The following is a 12,952-nucleotide window of genomic DNA, read 5'->3' as shown; positions in this document are numbered from 1 at the left end:
TAGCATTCTATAAATCAATTCATAGTTGTAAGTAATTCAAAAGAAAAGAAAAAGATGGTTTTCTTTTTCCCAAGAGGGAAGAGAGACAGTGATAAAATGGTTCTGAAGTTAAAAGGAAAAACATGGTACACAAAGGTGGAAACTCACACAAATCGAAGACAACATAAAAAAGAAAAATTCAAGTCTTGCTTGTAAATGGTTCTGTTCAAAATGTTTTCAGAGGCAACATAAAGTGGAAACACATTTTCATAATATACTGGGCAATGTTAATTGTCTATAAGTAATTCAAAAATGACTAGAAATCAGGGAGGACATACTAGCACAGAAGAATAAAAGCCACAGTATGCCATACACAGAAGAAGTGTCCATGGCCCACTGATGCATTGTTCTTGTTTCAAGTTTCAGAATTAAAGACATGAAACTAAGACAAGGTTAGCATGACGTTTTGCACTACTGGACAAAGATGTTTTGGTGAACACCACTATCGGAGATGGTGTGAGGAAAGGGTCATCTGCGCACACCGCTGCCATCAAAATAAATTGGTGCAATTCTGAGGCAATTTCAAAACCATGTCAGAAGCTACCAATGTACTCACAAACATTGATCTAAACAACTTGCACTGTAGAAACATATCTTCAAACATAAAGGAAAGTGCATGAAGGGCAGTCAAATTTGCTTTGTAATTTATAATTCCAAAACATCAGAAGAAACATAACTTCAGAATTAGGGATTAAAGAAACCAAAGTATGTAATTAAGTATGTAGTATAATTGTAGTATAATAATGTAAAGTCATATGATACAAATGATTAAATGACACAAGAAAACGTTCAAGGAATATTCTTATGCCAATAATAACATTACCAGCAAAAAAACCATAAAAATGTCAACAGGATTTAGACCATCTTGATAGTTTTCTGTGTTAAAAATTAAACAAACATGTAAAGAAAAACACTCAGTAAAAATCTAATTATTTAAAACAAGTTGGCTTCCCCATAGGAAACACAGAGATGGTTTTCCCCATAGTAAGTCTACATCTAAAAGCTCTTATTCAGTTATCTGGAAGTTCCGTTTATCTTTGAAGTGACATCAAGAAAAGAAAAATAAAATCCAAACCGAAAACTATTTTTGAAATCTAGGTTTTCCACTACTTGAGCACTGCAATCACCTTGTAATTCAACAGCAGAAACAGGCTCACCTGAAATCTCCTCTTCTCAGATGACATGAACATCTCACTGCCGGGTAAACGACATAGAGAGCACCCGGAGGGTTAGAGGCTCTTATCAGTGAAACCAGGTCGGTTGGGGCTTGGATCTGGCTTTGGTTTGGGGGATCAGGCGGTGCTGGGTCACCTGTTTGTAAAACATGAGAGTTGCGATCATCAGTGCCTTGCAGTCCAAAAAAAAATGAAAAATCAATTTCCATAGCGACCAGAAAAATGAAAAATCAATTTCGATAGTGACCAGAAAAGAAAATGAAAAATTAATTTCGATAGTGACCAGAAAAGAAAATGAAAAATCAATTTCAATAGCAACCACAAAAGAAAATGAAAAATCAATTTCCATAATGGTCAGAAAAGCAAATGAAAAATCAATTTGCATAGAGACTGTTCACTAAACAGGTAAAAAGTGGCCCTTGTTTTTGTCATGGTGGGGATGTCCATACACACAGCCTCTTGCCAATTCCCTTCCATCATCTTCCAGCTACAGGATTTAAGTATTTTCAAAGAAAACTAAGCCAGGTGTCCAGACCACCTCCAGAATTTGAGGGGTCCTGTGCAAAATGAAAATGCAAGACTCACTGTTCCCATTTTATGAAGAATTTCGAGATGGCAGCTACAGAGTAATACACCAATATAGTGCCCTTGTATGCACAGGTCACATGCCCATGAAGTCTGACCCGGCCAGGGAAGTGACATTTGCCTTATATCATTCCAGAAACTGTAACAATTTTAAAATAAAAGCCAGCATACTGGTGGAAAAAAGAATCCAACAACAACAAGAATAAATCACAACAAGGCATATATTTCCACTGTATAAACCCAATCCATGGATCATGCAAAAGAGATAAGTCTTTTGGAAATGACAGTAATTTGGTGACAGTAAGCAAGTCGGTAACCAGACTTAAAAAGAGTTACTCACTGTTTCCTCCACCACCAAAGGCATCTGCTAAGTCAAAGTCAGCCCCTAAAGGAGGGAAATGGTCTGTTACTTCTCAAGTTCTGAGAAATGAGGAAGGAATGACTTCAGAAACAGATGGAGAAATCACCAGAGACCCACATGACTAAAGACTTTCTGAATATCACACTGACCAGGATGTCATTTGAAAAAGTAAATTCCTGACCATTTTCACATCATTCTTCCTTCAGATGACAAGAGTAAGAGATGAGAGCAAGAGAGAGAGGGAGAGAGAAATAATGTCATTTGTAAATCAACTGTGCTGCCTGGACCCAGCTGGGACTCCGAATCTACCTGCACACAACTCTCTCTGATCGATTCCCCATTATCTCCTCCCAGGTCCGCAACACCTGACCTGGTAAGCGGACCGTAAGAGGTAGGGCAGGTGCCTGTGATCTCATCTGATCTGTGACTGACAGATTCTGATCTGTGTCTCAAAAGTGGCTCTACCCACCCAGTTGGGCTCCATAAACTAATGTGACATTCATGCTAGTTTCAAAGCCAGCCTTCTAGGTTTTTTTGTTTGTTTTGTTTTTGTTTTTGTTTTTTTTTTGAGATGGAGTTTTGCTCTTTTGCCCAGGCTAGACTGCAGTGGTGCAATCTCGGCTCACTGCAACCTCTGCCTCCCGGGTTCAAGCCATTCTCCTGCCTCAGCCTCCCAAGTAGCTGGGATTACAGGCGCACGCCACCACACCTGGATAATTTTTGTATTTTTAGCAGAGGCGGGGTTTCTCCATGTTGGTCAGGCTGATCTTGAACTCCTGACCTCAAATGATCCAGCCGCCTCAGCCTCCTAAGGTGCTGGGATTACAGGCGTGAGCCACCTTACCCGGCCCAGCCTTCTAGTTCTAAGCTTTTCAAATCCCAATTAAGGTCGAGACACATTTTATATTGGGAGTGATCAAGGAGGCTCAAATGAAAGAAACCTGAGGGGCTACATCAAAATGAATCTTTTTTTTCAAAACCATATGAAAATACACAAGTAATGAATAAAAAGCACATGATTTTTCACATATATTGTATAGAAAGGAATAAGAAATCTCATAGCATAAGAACGTATGTGTTCAGGAAAAAAAGCATACTAGAAGAGAAAGACACTTCTTGAAATGATTTATTTTATTTAAAGGTGAATCTTTTTGGGGTTTTGCCCTAATGTCTGGAAAAAAGCTGTCTACCGTATTTACAACCCCATGTATTAAAAGTGGTCCTGAGTTTTCTAGCAAAGGCAATAGAACTGAATTACAAATAAACTGTAAAGAGAACATATAAATCCAGGAACGGGGAAAATTTTTAAAACCCATTACCAAATAATATGACAGACTTCTTAGAAAAGGTCAGAAATGACGAGAAAAAAATTGGATTTTAACAAAGGGTCATCATTTCATAGATAGTAAAAAAATACATACACAATCGTTTCTACGTGACAGAAATAAACAGAAAAATGGTGGACACGAAAATGGATTCAGAGTAACAAAAACAAGGAAAAAACACTTTAGAAACCCATTGACGGAAACAACAAGAGAAAGAGACAAATCTAATCTCAAAGAAAAAGCTCGGGCCAGGCGCAGTGGCTCACACCTGTAATCCCAGCACTTTGAGAGGCTGAGGTGGGCAGATCACCTGAGGTCAGGGGTTCAAGACCAGCCTGGCTAACATGGCGAAATCTCATCTCTACTCAAAATACAAGAATTTGCCTAGCATTGTGGTGCATGTCTGTAATCCTAGCTACTTGGGAGGCTGAGGCACGAGAATCGCTTGAACCCAGGAAGTGGAGGCTGCAGTGAGCCAAGATCACGCCACTTGAGGCTCTGTCTCAAAAAACAAAACAAAACAAAAAAAAGAAAAAGCTCAACATTGAAAACGCATTACCATTCCTTGAATCAACCTATGATTATAAACAATTCAAACGAAATTAAAAAGAAGGTTTTATTTCTCCCAAGAGAAGAGACAACAGCAAAATGATTCCCAATTTAAATGGAAAAGAAAAAGTTACATGAAGCAGGATACCCACACAAACGTAAGACACCATTAAAAAAAATAAACATACTGCTTGTAAAACATTCCTGTTAAAAATATTCAAAGGCAAAAATAAAGTGCAAAACCATTTTCATAATAAGTGGCTGGTAATCTTTTATATCGATAAATCACTGAAGAAGGCTTATACATCAGTAGGTAGCGAGGCCGAGACAGGCGGAACATCTGAGGTCAGGAGTTCGAGACCAGCCTGGCCAACATGGTGAAACCCCGTTTCTACTAACAATACAAAACTGAGCCGGGCCTGGTGGCGGGCACCATGAATTGAAGGATAAAGGCCAAAGCATCCAATACACAAAAGAAGGCGTCTCCATGGCCCATTGGGATGCATTATGCTTTGTACATTTCAGAACGAGAGATGTGAAACTAAGACTAGTTTGATATAATAATGACACTATTCAACAAAGGTTTTGTAGGTGATCATTGCTACTGGAAAAGGTTTGAAGACACAGACATTTGCAGATACCCTGGTATCAAATCAAACTGGTGAGATTCTGGGGCAAGCACACAACCAGGTTAAAAGCTATAAAAGTAGTCATATGCATTGATCTAGACAATCTGAATACCAGAAATCTCTTCAAAGGAATGAAAAAGGATAGATAAAGTTGACTCAAATTGGCTTTGTAATTCATAATTCTAAAATGTCAGAGGACACGATGTTTTCAACGTTAGGGATTAAAGAAATTAATGTATTTTATTATATACTTAGATAGAATAGTATTTGTCAGTAAATGTCATATGATAGAAATGAGAAAACGACATGAGAAAACGTGAATAAATATTCTTATTAATAAGTATAAAATAATGTTACAATAAACAACATAGAGACCACCCGTAGGGTTAGAGGCTCTTACCAGTGAAACCAGGTCAGTTGGGGTTTGGATCTGGCTTTGGTTTGGGGGGATCAAGGGGTGCTGGGTCACCTGTTTATAAGACATGAGAGTTGCGATCATCAGTGCCTGTAGTCAAGAAAATGAAAAATCAACTGCCATAGCGACCAGAAAATGAAAAATCAATTTCAATAGCGACCAGAAAAGCAAATGAAATATCAATTTGCATAGAGACTGTTCACTAAACAGGTAAAAATTGACCCCTGTTTTTGTCATGGTGGGGATGCCCATACTCGTAGCCTCCTGCCAATTCCCTTCTGTCATCTTCCAGCTACAGGATTTAACTTCAAGTATTTTCAAAGAAAACTAAATCAGGCGTCCAGACCACCTCCAGAATTTGGGAGGTCCTGTGCAAAATGAAAATGTGCGACCCATTGTTCCAACTTTATGAAGAACTTGAAGATGGCAGCAATACAGCAATAAACCGTGGCACCCTTGTGAGCACAGGTCCCTGTGTGACTGCACAGGTCATATGCCCATGAGGCCTGACCTGGTCAGGGGAGTCACATTTGCCTTACATTGTTCCAAAGACTGTAACCATTTTAAAATAAAAGCCAGCATACTGGCTGGGCGTGATGGCTCGCATCTATAATCCCAGAACTTTGGGAGGCCAAGGTGAGTGCACAGCTTGAGCTTAGGAGTTTGAGACCAGCCTGGTCCACCTGGCAAAACCCAACCCCTACCAAAAGACAGAAATTAGCCGGGCATGGTAGTGGGCGCCTGTAATCCCAGCTGCTGGGGAGGCTGAGGCCTGAGAATCGCTTAAGCCCAGGAGGCAGAGGTTGCAGTGAGCTGAGATCGCACCACTGCACTCCAGCCTGGGCCACAGAGTTAGACTCTGAAACTACACTTAAAAAAAAGCCAGCATACTGGTAAAAAAAATAATAATAATAATCAAAAATGCAACAACAAAAATAAACAACACATGTACTTCCTTTGTTTCCACTGTCCAAACTCAATTCATTTATCATGCAAAAGAGATGTCTCGAAAATGATAATAATTCGATGATAATCAGCAAAGCCAGCAACAGAGGAGACTTTAAAAACTTCCTCACTGCTTCCTCCATCACGAAAGGCATCTGCTAACTCAAATCAGCCCCTAAAGGAGGGAAATAAGCTGTTAATACCAACGTTCTAAGGAATGAGGAAGGAATGACCCCAAAACAGGTGGAGAACACACCACAGCCCCACATTTCTAACCACTTCAGAAAAAGTGAATTCCTATTTTCACATCACTCTTCCCTCAGGTGAAAACAGTAAAAGATGAGCATGAGACAGAAAAAGAGGGAGTAAGAGAGAGAGAGAGAGAGACAGACATAGAGAGACGGAGAGAGAGAGAGGGGATGAGAGAGAGGCGGGAGAGAGAGGAGAGAGAAAGAGAGAGGAGAGAGAGAATAGAGGGGAGAAAGACACAGGAGAGAGAGCGCGGAGANAGAGAGAGGAGAGGGGGAGACAGAGAGGAGAGAGAGGAGAGAGAGGGAAGGGGGAAAGAGAGGAGAGAGAGAAGAGAGGGGGAGAGAGAGAGAGGAGGGGGGAGAGAGAGAGTAGAGAGGGGGAGAGAGAGTAGAGAGGGGGGAGAGAGGAGAGAGGGGGAGACAGAGAGAGGAGAGAGAGGGAAGAAAGAGAAGAGAGAGGGGGAGAGGAGAGAGAGAGAGGAAAGAGAAGAGAGGAGAGAGAATAGAGAGCGAGAAAGGAGAGAGAGCACGAGAGAGGAGAGAAAAAAAATGTATTAAATCAATTGTGCCAGCAGTACCAGGTTGGAATTCCAACTTTCCCTGCACACAAGTCCCTTCTGCTGATTCCTCATCCCGCCATCCTCTCCTCCCACGTCCCCAACAGCTTTTTTGAGGGAGACCCTAAGAGGTGGAGACAGATGACTGTCATCACATTTAGGCTAGAGGGTGTCCAAGAAGTGGCCTTCCCAACCCAGCTATGCCCCACAAACTGATGTGACCATTTACCATGACATCAGAGGGGCCATCTAGTTTCAAGCTTTTCAAATCCCAACTACAGTTGAGGCACTTTTCAATTGGGAAGGGCGAATAAGGAGGCTTCCATGAAGGAAACTCGAGGGGCTACATGGACACCAGCACTCCTGCAAATCATCGTTATTGATGGAAGTATGGTGGTCCCTGTCGCCCTATCTCCTGTCTGCCTGTTACATGCCTTTCTTCTCCAGGAAACAGAATTCTTAGGCCACCAGAACTCCCTTGGATATATTTTCCTGACCCCAAGCACACCGTAGGTGCCAAGGAAGGAAGGAATGCATGAAGGATGAAGAAATGAATTTGCAGAGAGACAAGAGAAAAACCCTTTCTGCAGGTGGCTTGGGAACAAATGCAGCCGATAAAACCCTACAGAGCCATCATGTCTACGGTGGTAGCCTGCCAGGAAGAAGGAAGGACAGTTAAGAAGAAAAGAGAAAATACCCAGTAGCGGGATTGCTGGGTCAAATGGTAGTTGTACTCTCAGTTCTTTAAGGAACTTCCATACTGTTTTCCATAGTGGAAAAGAAGTCATCCTATGAAAAAAATACCTGCGCACGCATTTTAAAAGCAGCACAATTTGCAATTGCAAAAATGTGGAACCCACCGAAATGCTCATCAATCAACAAGTGGGTAAAGAAACTGTGGTATGTATATACAAAGGAATACTACTCAGCCATGAAAAGGAATGTCATTCGCAGCGACCTGGATGGGATTGGAGTCTATTATGCTAAGTGAAGTAAGTCAGGAATGAAAAACCAAACATCGTGTGTTCTCACTCACATGTGGGAGCTAAGCTGTGAGGATGCAAAGGCGTAAGAATGACACAATGGACTTTGGGGAATCACGGGGAAAGGGTGGGAAGGAGGTGAGGAATAAAAGACTACAAATAGTGTGCCGTGTATACTGCTCGGGTGATGGGTGCACCAAAATCTCACAAATCATCACCAAAAGGCCGGGCGCGGTGGCTCAAGCCTGTAATCCCAGCACTTTGGGAGGCCGAGACGGGTGGATCACAAGGTCATGAGATCGAGACCATCCTGGCTAACCCGGTGAAACCCCGTCTCTACTATAAAATACAAAAAACTAGCCGGGCGAGGTGGCGGGCGCCTGTAGTCCCAGCTACTCGGGAGGCTGAGGCAGGAGAATGGCGTGAACCCGGGAGGCGGAGCTTGCAGTGAGCTGAGATCCGGCCACTGCACTCCAGCCTGGGCGACAGAGCGAGACTCCGTCTCAAAAAAAAAACAAAAACAAAAACAAATCATCACCAAAGACCTTCCTCATGTAACCACACACCATGTGTTCCCCAATAACCTATGGAAATAAAAAAATTAATTTAAAAAAATCTGGGAGGCCAAGGCAGGTGGATCAGTTGAGGTCAGCAGTTCAAGACCAGCCTGGCCAACATGGTGAAACCCTGTCTCTACTAAAAATACAAAAATTAGCCAGGCGTGGTGGTGGGCACCTTTAATCCCAGCTACTTGGGAGGCTGAGGCAGGAGAATCCCTGGAACCCAGGAGGTGTAGAGTGCAGTGAGCCCAGATTGCACCACTGCACTCCAGTCTGGGCAACAGAGCAAGACTCTGTCTCAAAATAAATAAATTAAATAAATAAAAAATGAAGAAAACGGAAAAACATGAAGCCCTGTTCGGAACCTCCCCTGCAGGCTGCCAGCTCCTCTAAGGTTCCCCCTATGGAGCAGGCCTCACTGTCTCTAATCGCTACCAATTGAAAGCACAATTTCTAGGATGCCCAGGGCACATTTTTTGAAATGTGGAAAGCCATTAGCAATTCCTCCTTAAACACAGAGGGCCGGACTCCTAAGAGATGCTCTAGGCTGAGTTACATACTATTAAGAAGAAATTTTGCTGAGCAAACCCGGCCTCCTCTGTCTTCCCCAGAGCCGGGCATGCAGGCTTCTAATCCTAAATATATTCAGCCCTGGTAAGTGTGGGTGGAGGATTACCCAGATGCCGAGGCAAGAAACTGAAGGCACAAACTGTTTCAGTGTAATAAAGAAAACAGTTAGAATAAGACTAGTTGTAATATAAATTAGATATAGAGATGATCATGGACATTATCAATCACTAGAATAAATATTACTAATCATTAGCTTTTAATATTACTCTTTGTTGCATTACTCATATAACCAAGGAATAACCGGCGGGTATAGGGTCAGGTGCTGAAGGGACATTGTGACAAGTGACCTAGAAGGCAAGAGGTGAGCCCTCTATCACACCTGCATAAGGGTCGCTTGAGGGTTCCTTGGTCAAGCGGTAATGCCAGTGCCTAGGAAGGCACCCGTTACTTAGCAGACCACGAAAAGGAGTCTCCTTTCCTTTAGGAGCCAGGGAACACTCTGCTCCACCAGCTTCTTGTGGAAGGCTGGATATGATCCAGGCCTGCCCGCAGTCATCGGCCTAAGCCCCCTCCTGTGGTGCTCTGCTTCAACGCTCCTTGTCCACTTTCACGTTCCTCCCATACTCCAGGTTCCTCTTTAAAGTTCTTAGAAGATAGTGGTAGAAGAAATAGTGAAAGTCTTAAAGTCTTTGATCTTTATGATAAGTGTATAGAAGAAAACGTTGACGTATGCTGCCTTCCCTCTCTGCTACTTGACCTTATCAATCACTTGGATGACTCACCCTCCTCACCCTGCCCCCTTGTCTTGTATACAACAAATTATCAGCGCCCAACCATTCAGGGCCGCTACCACTACCGGTCTCGGTGTCTTGGTGGTAGTGGTTCCCTGGGCCCAGCTGTTTTCTCTTTATCTATGTGTCTTTTGTCTTTATTTCTTATGATCTCTCGTCTCCACACACGGGGGAACACCCGCCAAGCCCTGTAGGGCTGGACCCTACAGGTAAGGCCAGTCCAGACACGACACTGCCTGCAAGCCGGTCTACTTAAAAGCCTGACTAGGCTGGCGTGGTGGCTCACGCCTGTAATCCCAACACTTTGGGAGGCCGAGGCAGGAGGATCACCGGAGGTCAGGAGTTCAAGACCAGCCTGGCCAACATGGTGAAACCCCATCTCTACTAAAAACACAAAAATTAGCCAGACATGGTGGTGGGTGCTTGTAATCCCAGCTACTCAGGAGGCTGAGGCAGGAGTATTGCTTGAACCTGGGAGAAGGAGGTTGCAGTGAGCTGAGATTGCACCACTGCACTCCAGCCTAGGCGACAGAGCTAGACTCTGTCTCAAAAAAAAAAAAACCTAACTATATTAAGGACCAAAAATGCACCAGGGAGTGGCAAAAGGAATTTATAACACAGGACAGCCAGCAGGTTCCCCTGTTTTATTTTAAAAGGTTGGGGATAGAAAAATGTTGTTAAAGAGTATAATTGAATTGCTCGCTACGCAAAGGATAAACGCATGAGGGGATGAAAATATCTCATAGACTCATAAATATATATACACCAACTATGTACCTACAAAAATAAAAAATAAAGAAAAACACTGTTAAGGTAACAGTGTCGGGGATGGCAGGGGACCCTTCCTTCCTGGTATTTTTTCTGTTTTCCGAATTCTCCTCTGGTACACACGGACCATCTGGTAGGGGCACATTTCTACCCCCACGTGTCGCTTTTCACAGGGACCTGTCGCACAGCGCTCGGGCTTAAATTCCTGGAGCCTGTATCCGCTAATTTTTTGTTTGTTTGTTTTCAGACAGAGTGTCACTCTGTCGACCAGGCTGTAGTGCAGTGGTCCCATCTTGGCTCACTGCAGCCTCCGCCTCCTGGGTTCAAACGATTCTCGTGCCTTAGCCTCCCAAGTAGCTGGGATTACAGATGTGCACCATCACACCCAGCTAATTTTTGTATTTTTAGTAGAGATGGGGTTTCACCATGTTGGCCAGGCTGGTCTCGAATTCCCGACCTCAAGTGATCCTCCCGCCTCGGCTTCCCAAAGTTCTGGAATTACAAGCGTGAGCCATCGCGCCCGGCCCGCAAAGTATTTTTGAACGTTTTCAGGAGTGAACATTTTTTCTAACTTTCCTTCCCCTCCCCCACCCCGGGTCTCAGGCTCCCAGCAATTCCAAATTTAGGCCTGGGATGCAGGGCGTGGCTCCGGGAGGCTGCTCCGGGGAGACCTCCCCAATTGCCCTAACCAAGACCCAGGTCCCAGAATCCTGGGGGGCGGTGGGGAGATAACAGGGGACGTGAGGGGCTCATGCAAAGGGGCAGAGATCCCTAAGAACTTCACCAGGGTTGGGGTGAATCGGATGCCACCTCTTCCCCAGGTCCCTCTAAATTTAAGAGCTTGCGATTCTGAAAAGTGTAGAAGGAAAATTAAAACTTGGAACCCCAGTTCACTCTGCCAAAATAATAATAATAATAAATAAAGCTGGAAGCTGAATTAGGCAAAAAGCTGTCTTTCCTTCTGTTCCCAAGCAGATAGATGCAGAGAAAGAATGCAACAACTCTGTTGACCTTATCTTAGTAAAGTGCCAATTTAGTGAGCGTAAGACAAACACATAATTGACTATTCTATCTGCTCCTTTTCTTTTGCAACAGGTGAATTGGGTAAAATGAGCCTTCCTCCTCCTTTCCCCTCCAGCGTGCTTCCCCCCCTTTAAATACCTAAGCCCTCAGTATCACCTTTGGAGAAAGGGCTCCTTCCTGACCTTCGCCAAATTAACTCAAATGTATTGAGACTTGTCCCAGGTACTTTTTGGTTTACAAAAGAAACGCCGACCTTTCCCTCTGAAACGGCTGCCACTTGGCCCCAGGAAGAGCGTTGTGGAGAAAGTAGGCGCCTCCTCCGGACCTAGGCCCCCGTGGGCACAGCGCGTCCCGCCGGGCAGGGAAGAGGGACCGGGTGTCCCAGCGGGGTGCACCACCCCGCAACCCACATCCCCAAGCGGATCTCCAGGCCCGACCCGCGCCCCACCGCGTCCCCCGACCCGGATCCCGCCGCTCGCTCACCAGGGGCGGCCACCAGAGGGCGGAGCAGGCCGAGGAGCAGCAGCCCAGCGCGCCATGGTGCGCCCAACGCGAGCAGGAACCGTCCCCGAGAGCAGCGCGCCCGCGAAGGCTGCGGGACAGAACCTCCCCCACTAGCCGGGTGGGGCGGAGCCCGCGGAGGACTCGAAGAGGTTGGGTGAGTGGAGCAGCCCTGCAAGCTCAGCCCCGGCTGCGCCTGCCCCGCCCCACCCCGGCCTCCACGTGCACACGGAAGGGGCGGCAACGCCGGGCCCCGGGGAGGGGGCGGAGGAGGGGCCCCGGGAGGGGGGGGCGGAGGAGGGGCCCCGGGGAGGGGGAGGGGGCGGAGGTGACCCAGGCGGCGCCGAGGGGAGCACGGGACGCCCCCCTTCCCTTCTCAGGAAACTGTGAGTGCCCCCGGCCCACAGGCCCGTCGCCAGGACGCCCAGGATGGCGCCAACTAGAGCAAAGTGCAACCCCCGGGAAACTGCGGGTCCCTCCCTCTTTACAGCCCCTTAAATGCACGCCCCAGGGTGGTCCTTACCTGGAGCCAAGAGAAACCACTGCCCTTCTTGGAGAGGTGTGGGCCTCTCCGCACTCGCCCTTGCTGTCCCCTCTCTGTTCCTAACAGGCACCCTCCCAGGCAGCCCCAACGGGGAGAAAATGAAACTTTTCCTGCTTCTCTGCTCGGAAAACTATGGGGCCCTCTTCCCGCTGCTCGCGGGGCGCTCAGGGGGCTCCCCAAGGGGTGCAAAGTGCAATCCCTTCCCTGCTTAGAAAGGCGTAGGCCTCGACAGGCAGCCACGGCCCCTGGTCCTTTCTGGAGCGTCCGAGCTGGGGTCGCTCAGTGGAGAGGGATGGCGGGGGTGAGGGGCTTTGGGACACACTGCGGATACCCACTCTGCGCGGGACCAAGGACGTTCGGCCACAAGCTCAGAGACAGGGT

The 12,952-nt window shown here is 45.8% G+C and overlaps 2 long non-coding RNA genes across 2 annotated transcripts; one reads left to right on the top strand and one right to left on the bottom strand.

The window, feature by feature from the left end:
• Positions 1-1,938: 1,938 nt before the first annotated feature.
• LOC112616113 lies at positions 1,939-4,288 on the top strand. The gene is made up of 2 exons (XR_003117569.1): positions 1,939-2,551; positions 3,603-4,288. It is a non-coding gene; the product is annotated as an uncharacterized LOC112616113 (long non-coding RNA).
• Positions 2,136-12,106, bottom strand: LOC112616112. The gene is made up of 3 exons (XR_003117568.1): positions 12,010-12,106; positions 5,064-5,132; positions 2,136-2,184 (listed from the first exon to the last, which is right to left on the bottom strand). It is a non-coding gene; the product is annotated as an uncharacterized LOC112616112 (long non-coding RNA).
• Between the last annotated feature and the right edge of the window lie 846 nt (positions 12,107-12,952).

The sequence above is a fragment of the Theropithecus gelada genome, chromosome X (assembly GCF_003255815.1).
Source record: "Theropithecus gelada isolate Dixy chromosome X, Tgel_1.0, whole genome shotgun sequence".
In the NCBI taxonomy this organism is placed as follows: Eukaryota; Metazoa; Chordata; class Mammalia; order Primates; family Cercopithecidae; genus Theropithecus; species Theropithecus gelada.
Note: the sequence above shows the minus strand (reverse complement) of the source record. Positions and strands in the feature narration are given on the sequence as shown.